Source organism: Rhinatrema bivittatum, chromosome 3, assembly GCF_901001135.1.
Source record: "Rhinatrema bivittatum chromosome 3, aRhiBiv1.1, whole genome shotgun sequence".
NCBI classification, from domain to species: Eukaryota; Metazoa; Chordata; class Amphibia; order Gymnophiona; family Rhinatrematidae; genus Rhinatrema; species Rhinatrema bivittatum.
The window spans coordinates 363,339,211-363,364,212 of record NC_042617.1 but is presented as its reverse complement, the minus strand read 5'-3'; the positions used below and the strand labels follow the sequence as shown (position 1 = coordinate 363,364,212).

At 43.9% G+C, this 25,002-nt stretch overlaps 1 protein-coding gene and 1 long non-coding RNA gene across 2 annotated transcripts in view; both read right to left on the bottom strand.

The window, feature by feature from the left end:
- The window catches only part of GJB7 (gap junction protein beta 7), a 54,516-nt gene extending 51,201 nt beyond the window's left edge, over positions 1–3,315 (bottom strand). The window contains exon 1 of the mRNA XM_029595465.1: positions 3,180–3,315. The gene's annotated coding sequence lies outside the window, so the exon portion shown is untranslated. The remainder of the gene's footprint in view (positions 1–3,179) is intronic.
- Positions 3,316–9,827: 6,512 nt separating this feature from the next.
- Positions 9,828–25,002, bottom strand: part of LOC115087838 — a 33,183-nt gene continuing 18,008 nt past the window's right edge. Inside the window, exons 2-3 of the long non-coding RNA XR_003855629.1 lie at positions 19,435–19,517; positions 9,828–10,657 (exon numbers count right to left, since the gene is read on the bottom strand). This is a non-coding gene — a long non-coding RNA (uncharacterized LOC115087838). The remainder of the gene's footprint in view (positions 10,658–19,434; positions 19,518–25,002) is intronic.

Below are 25,002 nucleotides of genomic sequence, written 5' to 3'. Positions count from 1 at the left end.
AGCTAGAGACTCGTGTCTTGACTACTGGAAGAGAAAGAAAATTAAAGAGAAATAGAAAGAAGGGCAGCTGCAGTCAGAGAAGCAGAGGAAGCGTACCTGACCTAGAGAGCTAATAGCTAGATTTATCAAATTGTGTAAGTATTGCCTGTGGTAGAAAAAGGGGTATGTTTTATGTTAATTTCCTAATTATTGCAATGTGTACTACATTCGTGCTTTGCTTTCTAGCTGCAAAGTGCTCATTACACCACTAGGAGGGAGAGGAAGAGCAAGCCTATCTACAAGGCCATTCTAGTAGTTAGCTATTTATATCTGTATAGGAGGCCCACCTAGTAATGCGAGGTGAGGTTTAGGAAGTAGAGATGGGATTAGGAGCCACTTTGACATGCAGAATGAGACGTACGAACAGAATAGTGCATTCTTGTGAAGATTTGATGTCATTCGGAGTGAGGAAACTCACCCAAAGATGAGATTTCTACAATGTCTCTCACACTAGCTTGATGGACTCGCTACCTGGGTAACATCAAGCTAGGTTGAGAGAACATTGTACAAATCTCATCTTTGGGTGAGTTTCCTCACTCCGAATGACATCAAATCTTCACAAGAGCATACTGTTCTGTTCGTATGTCTCACTCTGCATGTGAAAATGGCCCCTAACCCCTACACTACTACCTAAATTTCACCTCGTGTTACTAGGTGGGCCTCCTATAGTAGCATAAATAGCTGCTTACTATGATGCTAGCCAGAGGCTCTCTCTCTCCCCCCTCCCTCTTCCACATATCTCACCCTCCCCCCACTCTCCTTCCACACCTCTGTCCCTCCCCCAGCCTAAAAATGCCCAAAATGGAATTTGCAAAAAAATCACAAATTGCATTATGGGCATATCACAGCTTAATGCAATTGAAAAAAGCACAGTTACTTTTGGCATTAAAACTATGCATTATGGTTGTGCAAAGCCAGCCCATTTTTCAGAAAACCGTCCCCAGACTCCTCCCCAATCCCTCCCCTTTTAGAAATTTGCATTGTACCATGTATTATGGCACTTAGTGCATGCATTAAGGCATTTTTCACATGCGTTAAGGCGTTTTTCACATGCGAAAACGCATTGATGCATGCAAAAACACCATAACGCAATTTGATTAATGACCCTGTTAATTTGTCATGTGTGCCGAAAGTGTTACTGTTTGAGGCCCTGTTTCTCTTTTGTGCTACTGGACTTCATTTTTCTGTATTGACCATGCACTAAGCTATAATGCACTGCCTGTGGATTTTTTTTTCTTGCAATCAGTGACCTGTAAAAAAACGTTTACTTTGACTGAAGAATAACTTCAGTGAAGAAAAAAGACCTAAAGCCTTGAAAGAATGACTCTGTTTTTTACCCTGAGCAGTCCTGCTGTGACCCATGATCTCCCCACTGAATCCCTGTGACCAAATAGAGAGCATGGTCTACATGCTTATAGTTGTAAAAGAATATAAGGATATGCATGGGGAAGACTAGCTAAATTTTCATAAAAATAAACAGTTAATGTTCGTATCAACAGATCTTAGTTCTTTGGGGGGGAGGGGTGACACTTTTTTTGGAGTGAATAATAAAATGCATTAGCACAAAATGCGTGAGTGTAATTAATGATTACAGTTTCCAGGGTTCCACTCTTCTAGTAGCTTCATGTGACCACCTCAGCCAGTAAAATAATTTCAGTTTAAGTCATGCCTTTCTACAGTTGAGTTGCCATTTCACCCAGGACAACCCAGACAGGCTCGTCCAGACCTTGGTTTTGACCCAGTGCATGCATGCCCTTGTACTTCTCATTTGCCTGCATAAAATGAGATTAGATTTCCATGCATACAACTGGGCAAAACCAAGAAATGTATCGGTCTATATGGCTTTACGATTCTTGCCGCCCTGCTTCCTGCGCTGTACACTTGCAACAGGCTCTCTGGGTTGGTGCATCATGTTTCCTCTCTGGCCTTATTCAAATCAAACCTTCAAGCCCACTTTCTTGAGGCTCCTTTTAAATCTTGAATTCTAGCTCTTCTGATCACAGCCTTGTTGGTTTTAACCATTTTTTAATAACTGGAATTCCCAGACTCTCTTTTATCCTGTATGTTTGCCTTGACTAAACTGTAAGCTCTAGGAAGCAGGGACTGTCCCTTATATGTATTTGTATGGCCCTGTGTATGCCTAGCAAATAAATAAATCAATAAATAGTGGTGCTATAGAAAATAAGTAGCTGTACTGAGGAGGCAATCCTAGTTGCAAGGTTTCCTCAGTGCAGGTGACTGCGAGTCTCATCGTGTGAAATTATTTTTTTATAGCATGACTGATCAAAAAGACAACAGGTGCTTTCCTCCGGCTAGTGCTGCATATTAAATAACCAAGCACAATTTCAAATTAAAGTACAATTAGAATGGAGGAAGTGTTTAAAAAAAAAAAGATACAAGACAGATGAGGACATATGTTATAAGAAATTGCATAAAAGAACTGTCACATATTAAAATGTTAAGTGTTTCCTAAAGGGTATTTTGCTCCTCAGCTGCAAACATGAATTTACCATGAAAGAAGATATCCATAATGTGAAACCAAAAATTGCTGGTGTGCCAAGAACGAAAGTTGCGCTCTGCACCATGGTATGGTCTCACCTCATTCGCAGCTCCCACCCTCCCTAGCTTCCAACTGGAGATCAATCCTAATCATATATCAGGACGCTCTGTCCTTTCACATCTCGGTAAATCATTTCATCAGCCACTCTTCCTGGTGTAATGTGCACACAGAATGAAAAGCAGAGTTCTCCTTAACCTTCATCCACTTCTGCTCGGATCAGGTGCAAATGACAGATCCTGTAACTCAGACTTTAATAGGCAAGAAAGCTGCGCTTTCTATCACCTGTTGTTAGAATGGGCTGGGCAGACCCAGCAGGAGCAGGCTCTGAGTGTATAAACTCCATGGAAACAGAGAGTGAATTATACAGCTACAGTACTTACAACATGGACTGCAAAGTGCAATACTGCACCACCTAAGCAAGCTGAATGTCGGCTTATTGCGTGTTTATAACACGTAAAATTGCCTCTCTGGGTTAATTTGTCCCTGTGCCCAGTTCATTATGCCTGTTTCCTCTCTGAATCTTTGAACACTGAAATTCTCAGAACATACACCTAAGCAGCAAAGAAAAGGGGTTACCTACCAGCACAGCCACTTGTGAGGCAAAAGCCCCCAGTCGAGAAAATGGTTACAAATCCCCCATGGTGTGATTTCCCGGCAAGGAGTTCTGCTTTCGCTGTAGGCATTCACAGCGAGTTCATCTGTTTCCTAGGGAGAAGTGTGACCTAACCAGGTGTAACCTGATCATTTGTTTGGCCTATTACTCAGAGGAGAACACCCTACTGTCATCAGTGTTTTCTGCAAAATAGTCCATGAGTACAAGGAAAACAGAAGGGAATATTTAAAGATACGCCTCTACGTATAGCTCTTTTTTTTTATATTTGCAAAATTATTTCATAGCCGCAATGTTTGTTGTCTTATTTAGTTTTATTGCATTTCTGGAAGGCTCCTGAAACTGAAACTTGGGGACCAGGGACCCTACAGCAGAAAAGGGAGGAAGAGTTTTGATGGGTTACATGCTGCTGGCAGTAATTTTGTTATGGGTTTGACAGTGGCTTGGTTCTGAATATAAATATTACTACCCTTAACATATGACTTGGGGATAACCTGCATGGAGCAGCAATTACTACCATAAGAAACTTGCTGAGCAGATTGGATGGACCAGTGGGTCTTTTTCTGCCTACTATGTTGCTATGCTATGTTACAAAATAAAAGTGTGGCACAGTACATGACAGCAAGCGAAAAGACCAAAGGGCCCCTCCAGGCTGTCCGCTTATTCCTGTCCTTTCCTCCAAGGATATATGTCAGCTGCCGGCCCTAGAGCATGGCCATTTGGAGGCTTTTGCTACCTATCCAAAGTCAGGTTTTCTTGTCTCCCTCCTTTGCGCGCCATCCTATTGAGTAGATGAGCATAAAAGATCCCCTTATTCAGTTCACACCCAGCATCCCTTCCTTCCCATATTTAACCTATCTTTACATTTACGTCCCACCTTACTAGCCTAAAAGTGTTATCCAAGTGGCTTACAATAAATTTACAAAGTTTTATAATGGCTTAAAAGGCAACCAAGAGTAGCATGACTGTTGTCCGATCGTGCTAATCTCCTAGGACTCCCATGGTCTTGTCATCAATCAATTTATTTGTTTCCAAATACTTAATTCTCAGCCTGTGGCCTAAAGACATCAAAGAAGGTGAAATCATGGAAACAAACAAAAATAAATAATGTTGCCATGATCGCAATAACACTTCCAGCAAATAATAAAAACACATCATCAACCTTCCGCACTGACCCAGTCAACAGGAGGGTTGCATAGCCTACCAGAAAGACCCAGTTATGTGACTGCCTGGAATTCTCGATACCGCCATTCTCGCAGGCTGCCCATCAGGCCTAGTGGTTAGAGCAGCAGGTTGAGAAACAGGGAAGACAGGGTTTAAATCCCACTCCCACTCCTTGTGACCTTGGGCAAATCACTTTACCCTCCATTGTCACAGAAACAAATTTAGGCCTGGATTTTCTAAGGTCGGGGGGGGGGGGGGGAGGGGTGAAGCAGGGGGCGGGCCTGCGAAAGCCGGCAGCCATCGCACCACTGCGGTGTGCTGGCTGCTGGCGAAACTGGCGGTGATAAGGGTCCTTACCTTGATGTGTCTGCAGCGTCGGCCCCGGTGCCGCTCCAACTCCTCCTCTTCTGTGGCCGACTCCGCCCCGACTCCAATCCAAGTTAAGCTATCGCATGTGAAAAGTGACTTTTTGCGTGCGATACGCTTCGAAAATGATCCCCCTTAGTCTATAAGCTCTCTCAGAACAGGGAAATACCGACAGTGCCTGAATATAAATTGCCTTTAGCTACCACTGAAACGGTGTGAGCTAAATAAATGAATAATTTTATCATTCCAAACTGAGTAAAAAAAAAAAAAATTCCTGGTGTCAAATGAATCTCACACCCTATTGGAATGTTATGAATAGAAGTGTAGCATTGGCAAAAGACAACAAGATGAATTCACTTCCGGGGCTTTATAAACCAGTTTATTATTTTTAAAGAGTTGTTATTTTCTCCTCCCCTGCAAGAACAGGGCTTTATTGTTTAGTCCACCTGAGAGGATTCTGAGAGAGATGTTCTCTCTGTTACGCTGTTTGGGCAGATGACTGTTTGGGCAGAGATGAGATGTTTTGCTCTATTTGGTTTAGTCAGCTGTTTATGTCTTTGTATCTTTTGTTCTGGTTTTTTAAACTTTTGTATGTTATTTTAACATATGACTTGTCTAACTTTATTTCACTATACAATTTGTTTTATTTTATTTTAATAGTTTTTATGCTTATGATGATTGTTTTATGTTTTTATATTATATGTTTTTATATATTATGCTTATTGTGGGTGTTTGCTTATAACCCACCTAGTATTCTTAGATAGGCAGGACATCATTGTTTTAAATAAATAAATAAATACCATAAAAAAAAGGGCTACCGAAGAGCAAAGGAAAACCACATAGTCATATTCTTTAATTAAAAGGTCGTCTTTCTGGCCCAGCTTAATGGCATACTGCCTACAAGAAGCCTGGATAAAGGAAGGCTTTAGGGAACGGTCATTCCTTGGGTTAATCAGGCTTACAAGAGACTCAGAGTGGTCACCTTCAGCCCCCTTGGAAAGGCATTTGGAAGCAAAGTTCTTCAGGTGTTGTAGTCTGTAGACACTGACTGCTCTTTTGGTCCCCAGATGCCATTCATGGAGCCTCTACGGGGGAAAGCAGATGAAAAAAGCGAGTCCCAGGAAGGAGGTAAAGCAATTGCACATATTATAGTGGAACCACTGATCCATGCCATCTTACGTGTCTTTCAGGAAAAATGTAAAGTCCTTTCTAGTCTGATACTTGTTTGGATTATTAGAATACTTTGCAATGCCGTTTTGGGGAGTTCAGTTTTAATTATGATTTTTTTCTTAGAATATTTAAGAATGACTAGGGTTGTGTTTTTAGGGGTTGGACTTGGTCTGTTTAGGACTTTATAATATGTCATCATTTGTATTTTGCTTTGTAACTTTCATATTTTATCATACCTGCTTTGAGAGTGGCTCTACCAAGCAATCAATTAAATTGCAGTCCATAAATAAATGAGCCTGCAGTAAAAACATGAAATATAATGGCAGATAAGGACTGTAAGACTGTCTAATTTTCTTTCTGCTGCAGTCCCATAGACTCCACGTGATTTCTCGTTTTTCCTTCACTTCTTCACAACAAGGCAGGCCCAGATTTCCCACCAGGCAGTGTAGGTAGCTGCTTAAAGGCTGAGCGGGGCTCCTCCTCCTGCATCCCATGGAGGAAAAAATGCCTCTTTCATTCTGGCATTTCCTTGGGAGGCATAGGACCTCGGGCCTCCGAGCTCTCTCCATTACTGCATCCTTAGATCGGCCTGGGAAGGTAAATCTGCCCCTGCATCTGAGGATTCTCTGTGCTTGTCCTATGCTTTCTTGAAGTCTGTTACGGTTTTTGCATCTATCTCCCTCTGGTAGCCTATTCCATGAATACATCACCCTATCTGACAAGAAATACTTCTTTATCTTACTCTTCAGTCTATCATGACTCCCCACTGTCATATGATGTCCCTGAGTTCAAGAAATTCCTTTCCATTGCAAAATGTTGGCTTCTTGAGCATTATTCACATCTTTAAGGTATTTGAATGACTCTATCCCAGTGTGTGTATTCCTCAGCCAGGGTTGACCTTTATCTTTTGCAAAGGTTTGCTTACATGAATGGCGGTACAGAGCTTTACAAGGCTGAAGCAACGCTGACAAAGTTGATGATGGAAAGAGGAACAGGAATGATGGAAAGAGGAACAGAAAAGTAAGAAATAGGTAACAGCAAGGGCTATTGTGGTCTTTCATATCATACCCTATTGCGTGCTAGCAGTTTCTCCAAATTGTCAGTGGCAGCACCTGAAATCTTGAGCAGGATCCATTCAAGAGTTATATACTTAGGGGCTAATGTAATAAAGTATGCAAAATTGCATGCACGATTTCTGTTTTAACGTGCGCTATTTTGCTACCGTAATGTATATGCAAATAAGCCCACTGGCAAAATAGCATGTGTAGTTTGTGTATGGAATTTTAAAGTTATAGTAAAACAAATAATGGTGCAGTGATCATAAATGAATGTGGCATATTTCAAAATTCAGAAGGAAGCTCTCAACAAGGCAGAAAGTATTTCCAGTATCCAAAGTGGTTTATTCAATCCTTGAAACACTAATATTCACAGAGTTCATAAAGATAGGTTTGTGCCCAACACATACCTGTCTCGCAGACGTGCTGCATTAGGAGGGACAGGTCACTGCTTTTGTCAACAGAGCGTGTACATCAATCTGTCATGCATTTGTTACTGTATACAGATTGATGTACCAATGCTGGTTGTCACTGTATACAGATTGATGTAGACATGCTGTTTGTTGACAAAAGCAGTGATCTGTCCCTCCCAATGCAGCAAGTCCACGAAACACGTACATGTAGGGGGACAAACCTATCTGCGAATATTAGTGTGTCAAGGATTGAAAAAAACACTTTGAATAATGCAAATACTTTCTGCCTTGTTTAAGAGCTTACTTCTGAATTTTGGAATATGACATATTCATTTATGATCATTGCACCACCATTTGTTTTACTATAGGTTTATATGGTGCAGTCTTCCTCCCCTTATTCGTTTGGAATATGTTAACTGCTATCCTTACTGAGTTGGACTTATTTATGAAATGTGTGTTGCAAAGCCTTTTTCATATGAAATTTAGCCATGCTTTCACAGCTAATGAGCTACTCTGCATAATTTTGCATTACAATCGTTTCTTAACTATGAATTTGCATTAACTCAAAAAAGCTAAAGTGCATGTGAAAAATCGCTATTTGTGAAGCCAACAGCTAAATTTTAATTACTAAAAGTGCAAATAGTACTCACCATCCCATTTGCCATTTTAGGCCTGGATTTATCAAAATGCGATAAGTATCGCATGTGATAGCAAAAGGGGTGTGGTTTACGCTTATATCGCAATTTGTGCTAATTACCTATGTAAAGAGCTAAGTTAGCATAAATTGCAATAATGCTTTCAGACTTTGTGATAAGTGCCAGATTGGGTGGGAGAGGGGGAGAGAGAGAGAGAGAGAGAGAGAGAGAGAGAGAGAGAGACACTAGTAATAATGTCCTCTCCCTAGACAGGTATTTGTATCCCTATGGGAGGCCCACCTAGTAACTCACGGTGAGGTTTAGGTAGCAGTGTAGAGGGTTAGGGGCCACTTTGACATTCAAAGTGAGACGTACGAAAGGAACAGTGGTCTCTTGTGAAGATTTGATGACCTACGGAGTGAGGAAACTCACCCAAAGATGAGATTTGTGCAATGTTCTGTCTACCTAGCTTGATGTTACCCAGGTAGAGAGTCCATCAAGCTAGGTTGAGAGAACCTTGCACAAATATCATCTTGGAGTGAGTTTCCTCACTCCGAAGGTCATCAAATCTTCACAAGATACCACTGTTGTGTTCGTACATCTCACTTTGAATGTCAAAATGGTCCCTAACCCCCTACACTACTACCTAAACCTCACCTCGAGTTACTAGGTGGGCCTCCCATGATGGCAGAAAAAGACTGCATGAACCATCCAGTCTGCCTATCCATCCACTTAATTTAGCTTTACAATTCCCATCACTCCCTTAGAGATCCCCCATATTTATCCCATGCTTTCTTGAATTTGGATATCGTTTTTGTCTCTATCACCTCCACTGGGAGGCCGTTCCATGCATCCACCACCCTCTCTGTAATGAAATATTTCCTAAGATTACTCCTGAGTCTACCCCCTTTCACTTTCATCCCTGTCTTCAATTCAACTCCACCTATTAAGCCACCTTTAACACTTTACAGGCCCAATATTCAGTAAGCCAGCGAGCAGACAAGTTAGCCAGCTACAGTTAGCCAGACAACTTGTCCCAGATATTCACTGAATATCCCTGAGTAAAATTATCCAGCTCACTTTATCTGGATAACTTTACATCATACTGACCATCTTTGGACTATGGTTTAAAGTTATCTGGCCTTGTGTGGATCCCTCCAGAGCAATGCTAGGAGCATCCAGGATTGCAGTGTACTGCGATTCCAGCACCGGGAACAGGAGTCCCAAGGTTCACCACAGGTACTGAGTGGGTGGAAGGATTAGGGGAGGGAGAGGAGGGGGCCTTGTTTGAAGATGAATTTATTGAAGAGACAGCAGGGGAAGGGGTTGGCTTGGCTGGCAGTGGAGGGGAGGGGGGCGGGGAGCTCAGAATTGGGCTGGAAGGCCTATGTGCAGCATATTTTTAAGTAAAAAATGCTATGTAGCCAGATGTTTTTTGAAGATATCTGGTTAAGTGGCAGGTTATCTGGTCACACAAGGTCAGAAAACTTTAGATCTACTCTGAGCCTGATCTAAAGTTATCTGATTAACTTAGCCGGCTATAAGCTGGCTTTAGTTGAAAATAGGCTAAGTTGGACTAGATATCTTTACCCTGCCCAGAATGCCTCTTTTTAAATTATAGCCAGATAATGATTTATGCCCCAATATTCAAAAGTTGCCATTTAGCTGGATAACTTGTGAGTTATCCGTCTAAATAGTTTTGAATATTGACCTCTAAATCTTATCCCTGGTCATCCCCAAGCACTTCTCTTGTCTTACTTGACTAAATTGTAAACTCCACGGAGCAGGATTCCTTCTTATGTGTATTTGCACATTGCTGCGTACAGTTTGTTGTATTATATGTATATTTGCCCTTAACACACTTTAGTACATTGGCTCCTAACAGACAAATTTTAAAAGGAGCGTGTGTGCGCCCATTGGAACGCGAGCACAGATATTTAATTTTACATCATGCTTGCAAGTACGCAGATCATTTAAAATAAATCTGCTGCGCAGCATTTACATGCATATTTTAATAACATGCACACGCAGAAGTTACTATATTGGGGGAAGGAAGAGAGAGAGAAACACACACACACACAATCTGACACTCTATATATCTCCCACTGTAAGAGGGGCACTTTTAAATCAGGATGGGTTTTGGTGGGGGTGGTGTTACAAGGGTCTATACACCCTTGCGCCCTAGGCAGCCCCCCCCAAAACTCACCCTGAGTTGTCTTACAGTGGAAATATCTAGAACGTGTCATATTGTCTCTCTAACAAAGTCTCTCGCTCTCTCTCCCATGTTCAGGACCCCTCTGCTTCCTCATCCTGTAAGCCCCACACTTGAGCCCAAACCTTGCTGCTCATCAGGGCCAGCAGTATTGCAAAAGTTGGGGTTACATGCATAAATCTTGGCCCCGCGCCTTTTCCACCTCCTTATTCTTGGCGCGCGCACAGGTATATACGTGGGTGCTTCCCGGCTTCTTAAAATACGCTTTGCTCGCATTCGGCCCACAAAGCGCTGAGGCCGTTTTTGCGCAACCAACGCTTTTAAAGTCTTCCTGTTAGTGTTTATTCAAAGTGTTTGATCATTTTGATTGTGAATGCCTTAACGTCCTCGGTGGGGTATCCTGTTCACATGATCGCTGACGCAGTGCTGTAGCCTTAAAAAATAAAAATAAATAAAGATTCCTTTAATTAATAACACTTATAACACTCACCAAATAATATTTTTATGAAACTATGTTACAGTAAATTAACGGCACCTGTTTAAGAGTTTAGAATTCCAGATACTGTATTTAACATATAGTTTTTGTGCCCTATTGTGAACCGTTGTGATGGTACCCGCTTAACGACGGTATAGAAAAGATTTTAAATAAATAAATAAATTTACTTATATATTTGGGCAATATCATCCATGACTCATTCTGCATTGAGCTGATGAAGGGAGCAGAGCTCTCAAAAGCTGGTCACAAATATATTAAGTCAGTTAAATCAAAACGGTCTCGCCTACAACTTGTTTGTTGACCTTTATTTCTGCGTGTCCCAGTGGTCTAATACAGCAGCTACACTAATTCATCCAACTTTAAAGGCTCCAGGTTATTCAGATCTGGTATTGAATACTGTCCAACTAGTCTAGAAATGATGTGTGTTTGATGGCACCATTGGCTGCCCCTTTGAAGCTGATGAAGTCCCAGACAGAATAAGGCAGAGATATACAATGTCTGAGAAACCGAAAGCATGCTAAATATTCTTATCCTGCTAGTAAGCACGGAACTGAACGTGCTCAGGGAAGGGCTTGTATAATTCTATTTACTGTAAATCCCTCCTTTTCAAGCTGAACTGGAATAACCGAAGACGGTGAAATGAAACCTTGCTGCTCGCTTCTTTGCTTTCAGAATTCCAAATGCCCGAAAGCAAGGTGGAAGCTGCTGGTGCTGCCCAGCGTAGCGCGTACCAATTCCCCAGCAGCCGGACAGTTTAAGAATAGCTCCAGAAGTGGGGCCGGGGTTCCTAAAACACGTGTTTACCGGATCTGTGCGAATATGTTTACCCCGTTCCAATGGTTAGCCCGGCAGGGGGATAACATTGCAAACCATGCTGAAAAGCAAAGTTAAATGGCAATCCCGGGAAAGCTAAAACTCTGTTTCATGGCATGCGGCATCCTAACACACCACAGTGTTTCCCAATCAGTGATCCAGGGTTCGCGGGTGCGCCTTCGGACCTGATCTGCTGTGCCACAGAAAAGCCACCACTGCCTGATGCTCGGATCCAGAGCAGCAGCTGGGCTCTGCTCCCGGAATCTTACAATAACCAAGCGCCACCAGCAGTGGCTTTTATACATGTAGGAGCTTCTGTCTGAGCACATGTGTGATCATGCATGCCTCTTCTTAGCTACAGCATGAGGCTTGTAGCATAGTAATCAATGAGCAGCATGCAGGGTCTGGAGAGCTGGGCCCCCTTTCTGTGGCATATACAGTACACACCCTCTGCCTCAGGGGCCAGAGATGACCTTTAGGACATCAGAAACGCAGCAATGCAAAACGCTCTCTATCCCCTGAGGCAGACAATTTTTCATCAAAATGCTGGCAATGTAGGGCGGGCACAGTGAGCAATGCAGGGAACTTAAATAGGAGAAGGATACGCTAAAACATCTCCTCAAACAAAAGATAAGTGTGATTCCTGTAGTGCCGATGGTAACAGTGAGAGAGAGAGAGAGCTAAGAATGAACAATGAATAGATGATCTGAAAGCCAAGTGGCTTCAGAAAAGGTTTTAAATTGCATATACAAAAAATAAAAAATGAAAGTATTAATATTATAACAGTACATAATTCAATGAACATTTACAGCCAAAGGAGTGGCAAGTATTTATGTTACCGGACATCAGAGGTAGCCATGTAGGCTTTAACACTCCGAGTCGGTCTGTTATGTTACAATGCTGCTTATGAAAAATCAAAAACTTGGGAGAACATGAATAATGACTTCTTGTGTGACATGTCAAAATGTGTCTGTCATGGCCACTGTGCATCTTCTTGCAGATTTTAAACTGGGTCGCTATTGGTTAAAGGTTTAGCTTGCACTGAAATGTCCTGGAATCAGCTTGGAACGCAGGTCCGGCACTTCTTTTCAGGCTTAAGAGGCAAAGCAGCTGGGGCGTTCTGTCTAATCCTTCCCCTCCAGGCAGCCTGCAGGGAAGAGAAGGAGAGGGGCTGAGCTTGGAACACACAGAGAAGAAAACAGCCACTCTGCTCCCTACTCCATCCCCACCTCTCTTGTTCCCTCTCCCCACCCCTCCACCTCTATAGCAGGGAACAGAAAGGGAAGGGTGATCCTGAAGCAGACACTGCAAATGACAGATGACAAATAGGGTTTGAATTAGTACAAGTTTGAAACTTGTGAGCAGAAGCCCCGATTGTCAAAGCTTCATCCCTGGCCTAGATGAATGGTGCTACTGCTCATTTTCAAATTAGGGTGGCCAACTTTTCCATGGAGCATAACTGGACACCCCACTAAACTTCATGCTTTGGGAGGGGAGGCGGGGGGGGGGGGAGAGAGAAGGTTACAGACTACAAGCAGTTGTCAATCCATTAATTATTTGGCTTTCAAGCATCCCCCTCAATATACTTTGTTTTATAAAATGTTATTTCAGTTATCCTCTTAAACTCATCAACCTCAGTCTCTCTCATGCAGTTTTGCTCCCTATCACAACAAAAGGCTTTCTAATATACACCCACCTCCTCCATACTTCCTCATAAACACACAGCCTCCTCTCTCATGTACATACACACACTCCCAAACACACAGCCTCCTCTCTCATGTACATACATACACTCCCAAACACACAGCCTCCTCTCTCATGTGCATACACACACTCCCAAACAGATAGCCTCCTCTCTCATGTACACACACACTCCCAAACACACAGCCTCTCTCATATACATACACACAGACTCCTCTCTCATGTACATACATACACTCCCAAACACACAGCCTCCTCTCTCATGTACATACACACACTCCCAAACACAGCCTCCTCTCTCATGTACACACACACTCCCAAACACACAGCCTCCTCTCTCATGTACATACACACAGCCTCCTCTCTCATGTACATACATACACTCCCAAACACACAGCCTCCTCTCTCATGTACATACACACACTCCCAAACACACAGCCTCCTCTCTCATGTACACACACACTCCCAAACACACAGCCTCCTCTCTCATGTACATACATACACTCCCAAACACACAGCCTCCTCTCTCATGTACATACACACACTCCCAAACACACAGCCTCCTCTCTCATGTACACACACACTCCCAAACACACAGCCTCCTCTCTCATGTACATACACACACTCCCAAACACACAGCCTCCTCTCTCATGTACACACACTCCCAAACACACAGCCTCTTCTCTCATGTACATACACACACTCCCAAACACACAGCCTCCTCTCTCATGTACATACACACACTCCCAAACACACAACCTCCTCTCTCATGTACATACACACACTCCCAAACACACAACCTCCTCTCTCATGTACATATACACACTCCCAAACACAGCCTCCTCTCTCATGTACATACACACACTCCCAAACACACAGCCTCCTCTCTCAAGTACATACACACACTCCCAAACACACAGCCTCCTCTCTCATGTACACACACACTCCCAAACACACAGCCTCTTCTCTCATGTACATACACACACTCCCAAACACACAGCCTCATCTCTCATGTACATACACACACTCCCAAACACACAGCCTCCTCTCTCAAGTACATACACACACTCCCAAACACACAGCCTCCTCTCTCATGTACACACACACTCCCAAACACACAGCCTCTTCTCTCATGTACATACACACACTCCCAAACACACAGCCTCCTCTCTCATGTACATACACACACTCCCAAACACACAACCTCCTCTCTCATGTACATACACACACTCCCAAACACACAGCCTCCTCTCTCATGTACACACACACTCCCAAACACACAGCCTCTTCTCTCATGTACATACACACACTCCCAAACAAACAGCCTCCTCTCTCATGTACATACACACACTCCCAAACACACAACCTCCTCTCTCATGTACATATACACACTCCCAAACACAGCCTCCTCTCTCATGTACATACACACACTCTCAAACACACAGCCTCCTCTCTCATGAGGGCTTAATTTCTAGCAGAAGAATCCAGGATTGTGTTCTGCCACCTTTTATTTATTTATAAACTTTTTATATTCTGCCAATCCACAGATCTCAGCGGATTACAAAATACACACATAAAATAGCAACAGGCTATTCCTGGGACCCAAGAAAGCGGAGTAGAGTAAGCAGTGATAATCAGTTCTGGCTCCCCTGAGGAAACAGAACAGAGCCAGTAGTCGCATGGATTATTTATTATGATGCCACCCTCAAGCACTAAAGGAAGCAGAGAACAGAAAGTGTTGGAGCTGCTTACCATGAGACGAGGGCAGCCAGATGACTGATTTTTGTGCAAATTTCCAGCACAATTTAGGAGGTTGTGAAGAACAGCCAGGGATGTGGGGAGAATGCCTATCAGCCCCATTCCTGGGAGGGTTGGCTTCCTGTTACCATGCTGTCATCCCAGGCCTTGCCACCTCTGCTGCTAGTGACCACACTGGTGAGGGTGAAAGGGCCAAGACAGTGAAGGGATGGGGGAGGGGGAATGAGGTGAAGACATTGGAGGGAGAAGGAGAGCGAGAGATGGAAATGTGGGAGGGCAAAAGAGTGCATGAAGGGATCGTTGAGTCTGTGGTTTATGTGGGGGAGGTGGAGAAAGAGTGATTCAGGGAATCAAAGGTGCTGTGGGGTGTGAGAAAGGGGATTAGAAGGGCTATATGTGAGTAAGATCAGAGTGGGGGTGAGTCTGAGTGAAGTGGGAGGAGAGGGCGGAGAAAGAGTGAAGGGGGAGGAGCCAGGATTACATGACGGGGGAAAGAGAGGGAAGAGAATAAGCGAGGAGGGCACGTGGTCTTGCTTCCTTCCATGTACAAGGAGGCAAAGAGTAGGCCATGCTTTTGAATTCCAGGCCCCATGCCCCTGTCCAAGGAGACTGAGGACAGCGAATAGCATAAACCAGTCTGCTCCCATCCCCTATAGCAGAAGTGAACCAACTAATTCTGGTTTGAAAAGGCCTGTGCTTTTCTGATCGAGCTGGAAGCCCAAGTAGGAGAAGGGAACTGCCAGGCAAAAAAAAAAAAATTAGGGGCATTGTATGAAAATGTATAAAGTTGGATTTTTGGATAGGGTAAGAGAAGAGAGGTGGGAAGAGCAAAAAAAATATATCATTAAGGAAAAATCAGGGAAAGTTTTCAAAATTTTCAACCCCACCCCCCCTTGCCTCCCATAGAGGTAAATGAGACTGTACGGCAGCTACAAGCATCTGAGCCAAGTCTACTCCTCTCTGAAGCAAAGTAAATATCTTTTGCTCTGAAGACAGTGGGAGTGGCACTACTGGCACATCTGAAGTTTGGTGACTTCATCCTGAGAGGCAGCTCCGTGGATGAGGTACGGGGCATTTAGCCAGTGCCCGACGCCCCCTCCTTCAGTGCTATAGAAATATGTGTGTGTGGGGGGGGGGGGTGTCAAGGTGAGCTCAGTGTGTGTTTTGGGGGCTCAAATATCTCCTTTTATCACAGTAGATATTTAGCTAAACTCAAATATCACTCTGTCACCATTGTGTATTCTCCCAGGTGTAAATAAATCGTATGAAACCAACTTTTTCTCTTTGCGTCACAGTTTTGATCCTGGCTCTGTCACTGCGAATGCTCACTTTGTCTTTCTCTTATCAATGGCTCTCTTTGTGCCCTCACTTCATCTTTGTGTCATTGCCTTTATTCAGATTGCTGCATGCCACTGTTATGACTATCACTGGAATGTGACAACAGTGACACCGTCGTTATCATTTTACATGCTTGATTTTCTGTTTGGCCCGGCCTGCCTATTTTGACGGTGGCTTGGCTCTTGTTCCTATAATCCGGTTTTGTCAGGGGCTTTCCAGTTTAGTGGCTGCTGGCTGGCCATCCTTCTCAGAGTTGGATTTACTTGTTATTACCTAGTCCTAGGATGAAAGACGCTACAAAAGTCTTGATCCAAAGGGAAAATGAGATTTTCTGGTTATGTACTCAGAGTCTGTGTGGGGGGGGGGGGGGGATTAGATAATTTAGTGCTGGAGGGCACAACAGAGGGAAACAGAGTGCAGCCTTGGCCGATGACATTTTTTTAAAAATGGCCAGTATGTAGAAAAAAGGGCAAATTAAAGAGAAAAGCTGAGCTCAGAAAACCTGCACAACATGATTGCCAACCTTTAGATCGAAAATGGCGCTTTATGATGAGAAGTCATGGTGCTATTATAAAAGGAGCTGAAAACCAGAAAATCAGGCACAATATTGCTCAGGGCTGAATGGAAACTTTTGAGTCTTCCTGATGTGTGAGCCTTCATCCCAGGGCATTGTGAAATCTGTAGTTCTGCCTCTTCCATTTGCAATCAACACTACAGCTATCAGAATGCATTAAGAGGGAATGGCAAGGGGCCAGGCTGGTGGGTCGTGCGGAGGAACATAGGTTTGATCAGGTCTTACACTCCTTGGGGGTCGGCCAGGGCTGGCGATGCTGCAGCCCTTTTGGGAGGGAGGGGGGGAGGGGAAAGAGGAAGTCTTAGTCATTGTGCAACAGCGACACCTAGTGGCTTGATTTAGGGCACCTAACTTCAAGGTAGGTCAAAGGAAGCTCTTCTTCGTAAATCTTTTGTCTCTCAGAAGACTGAAAGTCAGTCGTTAGTAGTCGTCCAGAAAAAACAAATAAAGCTCATCAGGAGTTGCATTTCCCTTCCAAAACCCTTGCTGAGGTTAATGGATGAATGAGAGTTTCTCAATATTATTCAAAATGAAAGCTGACCTGCACTAAGAGCTGCGTGGGTTACATGTGTAAACAACTAACAACAGAGAGCCCAGACAGGTTTGTAATATACTGGATTAGTATCTCCTTAAAACAATAGAGAAAGCCTGCACACTGAAGCCTATTAGAACATAGTTCTCAGTCTGCCCCTTGGTCAGCAGAAGCTCTGTTTGCTCATCTGTGGCCATCAGTAAAGTGCTACTGTTCCCATGGCTTTGCTGAATGCGTCTTTCCTGAAGCCCAGGTCTCACTTGGGATGCTCAGGACTGCAACCCGAACCAAACTAGACCTGGGCCCAAGCAGAAAGGGAAAAAAAAAAAAAGAGAGAGAAAAAAAGAAAAAGTGAAATGAAAACTTTGCTAGCCATGACTTCTGGTTATGAAAATTCTTGGTTGTTTTTTGTTTAATCATTAAGGGGCAATTTTCAGTCCATGGGTGCTTTTGACCAGCTGATTTTGCACCCGGGTTCAAAGAAATGGTACGAACGCATTTTCACTTTGAAACCTGGCACAGGTACAAAATACCAGGGAATTTTTGTCCCTGCTCTTTGTGCTATTAACGAACCTGGAGTGGAACATGAAGGCTACAGATCTCTCAGGCCAATGCAATATCAGCACATAAAAAATGTGCGTACACACTAGGTGCACATTTTTTGAATGCGTGCACGTCCACCTGCCCTGGACTCTCAATGCAATAGGCAAATGAGCCGCCGTGCTAAAAGGGATGCGCAATAGGTAATTTGTGCATTCCTAGTGCTCTGCATTGGGCGCCAACATGGAACATGATTCCTTTTGACCTTCGCTCGATTGAAGATGTTAAAAAATTTTAAATATCCTTCAAGGAATATTTGCTTAACCGTGCGTACAACTGTTAATTGAACTATTTCGAACAAGTTAATGTGTTTGGTAATAAACATCAGATGAGATTTTATGTGATCTCTTTTAGACAATAAGCTTTGATAATTTATATATTATTTTGTCGTCCAGTTTCTATGAAACTACTTTGTACGTTTTTGGATTTTGTTTGTCTTGCTTTTATTGTGTGTAAAATCTGTATATCACCTAGGCCTAACAGTGTTAGGCGATTAATAAATTAAAAAAAAAAAAAGTGGATGTGCATCTATAACAGCCAGGCTAGAGCTCCTTCCCCACTACCAGCAGGGTGGTTCCTGATTGATCCTTTTCATTGACAAATGTCAGTGAAAAGGACCAATCCCCTTTCAGGACAGCCTTCTAAAAGGGGATTGGTCCTTTCACTGACCTGTGACAGTGAATGGACCAATCAGCAGGAAGCGAAGGAGTGAATAAATTACGGTAATATCAAGTGCCCAACACTTAATGTATTCATTCCTTCACTCACTGCCAGCAGGGTTTCCAATTGGGCCATACCTTAGGGATGCTGCTTTCTGTGGTTCCCCTATGAGGAATCACAGAAAGCAGGATATTTTATTTCTTTTAATCTCTTGAGCGGGACATAATTCTGCTTTCTGTGGTTTCTCCTATTTAGTATCGTGAGGATACTAATAGGAGGAATCACAGAAAGTAGGATTCTTTGTTTTTTTCATTACCCTTCAGTGCCGCATGCTTTAATGCCTGCTCCCAGGCAGGCATTAAATTGGCAGTGTTAAAATGGGCACCTTGGCCACGCGGCAATTTTTTAAATTGCGGGGTAATAGCTAATAGCCTCGTCTACATGGAATTTGCATGTGATGAGTGCTATTAGCAATAGCTATGCGCTCGATTGGACGTGCGTTTTGGACACACTAATCCCGGCATTACATCAGTTGTTATTTTAGCGCGTCCAAAACACACCCAATCACTTATTAAGGGGCGCGCTGACCTGAGTGCCCAGTATTGCATCTGCCTGGCTATCTGAGCACAGGCCTGGGAATTCCTCTGCTTAGTCATGGAACCCCGAGCGGGTCGCACCAGGGGGGCGGGGAAGGGCGGCTCCCCGATAGTCAAGGTGAGTACAGAAATCGCTACTCACCAATGCAGCTCTGAAAATTGTCCCTTAAAGCCGGTCATCTTCATCCTTGCACCTGAAAGTGACTGTACCAAGATGAAGTTTCACTGCAGGGAGAATGCAAAGCAGTCCAAAGATTAACAAAGCAAAGAGAAATAGAAGAACACATTCACGTAGGAAATGCAGTAAGATCAAAATGCCCATGGGACTTTCAGATCAATGTTGATCAGACATTGATCTGAAAGTCCTGGCACGGGCGTTGGCTCTTCGTTTGGGCAGAGTAGCTCCCTGGCTGGTGGATAAGGATCAGTCCGTCTTCATCCCGGGCCGACTCGCCTCGGATAATGTGAGGAGGGTGGTGGAACTTATGTGGTGGGCTCAGTCCCAAGATATCCCGGCGGTGCTACTTACGGTGGATGCCGAAAAGGCGTTTGATCGGGTGCACTGGCCATTCCTATTCCAAGTTTTGCAAGTTATGGGCATAGGGGACACTTTCATTACTTGGATACAAAAGCTTTATAGCCATCCACATGCTAGGATAAAAATTAACGGGGCTTACTCGGACCCATTCGAAGTCAAACGGGGCACCCGACAGGGTTGCCCATTGTCCCCCCTGCTATTTGCTCTCTCGTTAGAACCTTTAGCGGAAAAAATCAGACGGCGTGAGGATATCCTCGGAGTACAAGTAGGGGACACGTCTTACAAGATCTCGCTTTTTGCAGATGATCTTTTATTTACTCTTTCTAGTCCGGAGACATCCCTGAGTCTTCTCTTGGAGGAACTGCGGGCGTTCGGACGACTATCTGGCTTTAAGATTAATGCAGATAAGTCCGAATTATTGAATGTTTCCTTGCTGGAAGCACAATTTGGCATCATTGGGAAAGATCTACCCTTTCGCTGTGCTAAGGACTCTATAAAATATTTAGGGGTTAAAATAGGGCCCCGTCTTGAGGAGCTTTTTAGACTTAATTATGGGCCTTTGTGGTCTCAGATTCAGCAGGATATGGACAGGTGGGATCGGACGGATCTCTCCTGGTTGGGTAGGGTGGCCGCCCTTAAAATGAACATTCTACCTAGGCTTTGTTATGTATTCCAAACATTACCTGTCCCAGTGCCGGAGGGGGTTATGAGGATTTGGCAAAGAAAGCTGTTCCGCTTCATTTGGAAGCACAAACCCCCGAGGGTTTCTCGTTCTATTTTGTACAGGGATAAATTGCGAGGTGGTCTTAACGTGCCAAATTTAAGTTGGTACTATACTGCGATTATGCTAGGGGTGATTGTTACTTGGCACGATACCAGGGAACCCAAGACATGGGTAGCTATAGAACAGGCAGTCTCGGGTGAAGTCCCATTGGCGCATAGGGCATGGAGTCGGGAGTGGGGGTCAGTTATCTCCCACTCACTTACACCGTTTACTAAGGCTGTTTTACAGCTTTGGGGCAAATGGAGGTCCAGGTTAGCAGGATCCAAAAGAATTTACTACCTTACTTCAATTTTGTGGGACCCTGGGTTTCCCCCGGGTATGGATAAGGCCTTTTCACATCGGTGGACACAGTTGGGCTTGACTAAGACTGGGCAATTTTGCAGGGGGTCCCGAGTTTTGGATCTAGCGGAACTACAAGATAAATATGGTGGGTCCCCGGGAGATTGGTATGCACTACAGCAGATTACCCATTTTCTTCGCTCGATGGGGGCGCCAGGGGAGATAGCTAAGGGTAAATCCCTATTCGAATCCTTCTGTGAGCAGCATGGGCCTCTTGGTAAACCTATCTCCCGACTTTATCAACTCCTTAATTCTGGGGATAAAGCTAAAGTTTCCTATCAACTTAACTGGGAATCTGATCTGGGACTAACTCTTCAGGACTCTGAACACGCAGACACGCAGCCACACCCACTCTCTCCACCCTACATTCCCCCAACCTTCTCTCTGACACAAGAAACCTGGGTGTTATACTTGATAACCAACTAACCTTCAAACCATATATCAAATCTATCCTCAGCAGCTGCTATTTCAAACTACAAACCCTCAAAAAACTCAAACCCCTTCTCTATTTTTCCGATTTCCGTACAGTACTCCAATCCATAATTTTTTCAAAGATTGACTACTGTAATGCTCTCCTACTTGGACTCCCTTCTACCCACATCAAACCTCTACAACTCCTCCAAAACGCTACTGCTCGCATCCTCACCAATGTCAATAAGAGAGACCACATCACTCCCACCCTCATTGATCTCCACTGGCTTCCCATTCACTCACGAATTATTTACAAGACCCTCACCCTCATCCACAAAAGTATTACTAACGAACACTACAACTGGCTAAACCCACCCTTCCTCCCTCGTACCTCCACAAGACCCACCCGTGCTTCCCTCCGTGGAACCCTTATCCCTCCCTCCATAAAATCCACTAGACTCATCTCCACCACCAATAGAGCCCTTTCCCTTGCAGGCCCCTCCCTCTGGAACTCTATGCCTCTTGACCTACGTACCGAAACCTCCACACCTACTTTCAAAAAGAAACTCAAAACCTGGCTTTTCCTCCAAGCATACCCCCTTTCCTCATCAGCTCCACCAACTAACATGCTAGCCCAACCCTCATCTCTCTCCAACATCCCCCGTTCAGGTCCTACACCCAATACCCTCCCCTTCTAATGATTCATACAATTTTGTATATAACAAGTGTACATATTTCTCCCTCGAATCCCAATTCATATCTTATCCCCCTGTGTCTGTTTGCACCCTCCCCCTGCCCCCCCATTTGTCTCGACTACCCCCCCCCCATCCCTCCCTTTAGTTATTTAGTTATTTATTCTGTTACTGCGTTTATGTTATACACCGTTCTCTGTAAAGGCTACGCCTATATATCTTTTGTTGTAAGTTACTTGTAAACCGGCACGATGTGCAAACGGTTGCCGGTATATAAAATTAAATTAAATAAATAAATAAATAAATAAATGTCATATGATCATGGGGAGGAGTTCCGTTTCTGCTAATGTCAAGGAAAATGGCTATAAGTTGTTATATAGATGGTATATGTCCCCGGCCCGATTACACCGAATGAACCCTAATATCGGCGACTCTTGCTGGAGGCGGTGTGGTGCAAGGGGTACATTTTATCATATGTGGTGGACTTGCTCCAAGGTTCAGACCTTCTGGGCTTTGATTACGGGGTATGCCTCCAAGCTGTTTGGGGTTGTAGTGCCATTGGATCCCAGAGGCTGTCTCCTTAGTCTGGTGGATGAGATGCGTAGTGACAAGCAAACGCTGCTTTTGCTACAAATTTATATTGCTGCGCGCAGTGAAATTGCCTTCAGGTGGAAGAACGCTGAGGTCCCTTCTATGCTGCAGGTGTACCAGAGGTTGGATAGGTTGTACCAGATGGGTCGTATGACTGCGCTTAAACATGACCGTATTCACAAATTTCAGGATGTGTGGGCTCCGTATACAGCCTGGTTGGCAAAGAGACCATGATGTAGATCACCTTGATTGTGGAATTCTGCAGGGACGGGGGAAGGGTTGGGGTGGTGGGGGGGAGGGGGGGGAGGGGGGGAGGGGGGTAACTTGGAAAACGATATTGCTCATGTATACAATTAGTTTGGCGGTCTGCGCTCATACCTCGTCATGCTACTGGTTATTCAGACTTCTTTTTCCTCACCACACCTATTGTTGTACTCTTTTTATGGTTGAAATGGTATGGCTCCTCGGTGTGGGTGACAGCTAGTTGGGTATTTTTGTGCTTATAGTCTGTTTCACTGTATATGTATGGAACCCGGACCTCGTCATGTGCTGTAACATTTGTTTTTCATGCAAACTAAAATAAAAACTTACAAAAAAAAAAAATGCCCATGGGAATGGAAAATCAAGCAGGGGCTATATCTGCAAGTGTCAAGCATGCTCCATTCTTTGTAACATCTTCTGGTTTTTCTAACACATGGTAATAAAAGAAAAAAGTAAAACAGATTAGAAGAGATCAGCCAACATTACTGTGACCAAAAGAAAAATGAAAAGGGGGGGGGGGAGCAAAAACAAGAGAAAGAGGAGTCAGACTGAAAAAAGAAAACACGGGGGGGTGGATTTGCAAGGGTCAGCCGAAATACTTCTGATACTCGCAAGAAGGGCTTCCAGACATCCGAAAATGTTTACAGAATAATACAGTATTATGCTATGGCATTATGTAGGTCTTTCATAATTTAGTGTCTCCATGGGCAACACCTCCCAGAACTTGGCAGTCAGCAAATAAAGGCCCCGGGAGGGGGAGATTATTTTTTCACGCTGAAGCAAAAAAGCAACTAGAAAGGGTTGAATCAATTTCTGCTGAGGAGGACTGACCTTTTCAAAATGTGAGGCCCAATTAAAATCATCCTGGGTCCCAAGGCTCTTTAATTCCAATTTTATTTTATACTATGCTGAATAGATTTCCAATGTGGGATAATTTTCAGGCAGTCCCTGAAGATGTGAGCTGCAGACCCATCATGGCCATGAAAGCAGAAAAATGTATTCTGATCCACGGTGCTAAGGATATATCCCAGCTTCCAGCCAAAGAAGCTTGACTGGATTTGATTTTTTAGCCTGCCCTTTCTAAAAAAAATACTCCAGATGGCTTACAGCATTCAGGTACAAGAAGTCCATTCCCCAAAGAGCTTATAATCTAAGCGGGTACCTGAGATAACAAGAGATAAAGTGACTTATAGATCTCATGCTGGGGAAGGTGCCCCATCTGGCAGAGTGTCCTTGACTTTTAACAGTAACAGGTTATTATTCTGCCAGCGGTGCAAGGCCTCTCAGTTAGATTTTAAAGTCATCGAGATTTCTTCCAGCATGGAGACTTTTTACAATTAATCCAATTCGCGCTTTCTTAATATGTCTTTGGGGATCATCTGGCATTCCTACCGCTATGGAGGCGGCAGGGTGGCGGTCGAACACATCATCCGAGGCTTATATCCCTATCCAGGTCCTTTTTGCTGATGATAGTCTGCTTCTCTTATCCCATGCACGCACAGCTCTACCAGCGGCCCGACATATATTTCTGGTATACCAGTCACTTTCCAGGTTCAAACTGAATTTAGATGACTGAGGCCCTTGACTTTCTGGGTACCCTGAGAGATTCCTGGCCTGCTTTTCCGGTGAAATGGGCCCATTCCACGATCAAGTATTTAGGTATCCATATCCACCCAAACCCAAGTAAATGGTACGCACTCAATATCCCTCCTGCCATTGAGAAATTGACTCACAAACTAGCCAGTTGGCCATCCCTGCCATTATCTCTACAGGGGCGCATAGCCATGATAAAGATGGTAATTGCTCCAAAGTTGCTATATTTGTTACTAATGCTCCCCTTTTTTCTCCTTACCAAAGATCACCGAACTTTACAGAAAGCTGTGCGGTTCTTTGTGGGGAAGGATAAGAAAGCCCGGTTGTCATACACCACTTTGACTGCTCCTAAGTCACAGGGGGCGGGGTTTGGACTACCCAATTTTATGGTATACTCTTGGGTGGTTAATCTTCATTTTTTGGGAGACTGGGTTCATGCCACTTCGGAATATACAGATCCTAACCTAGTGGAGGCTATATGTGCCCCTTTGGACCCTAATT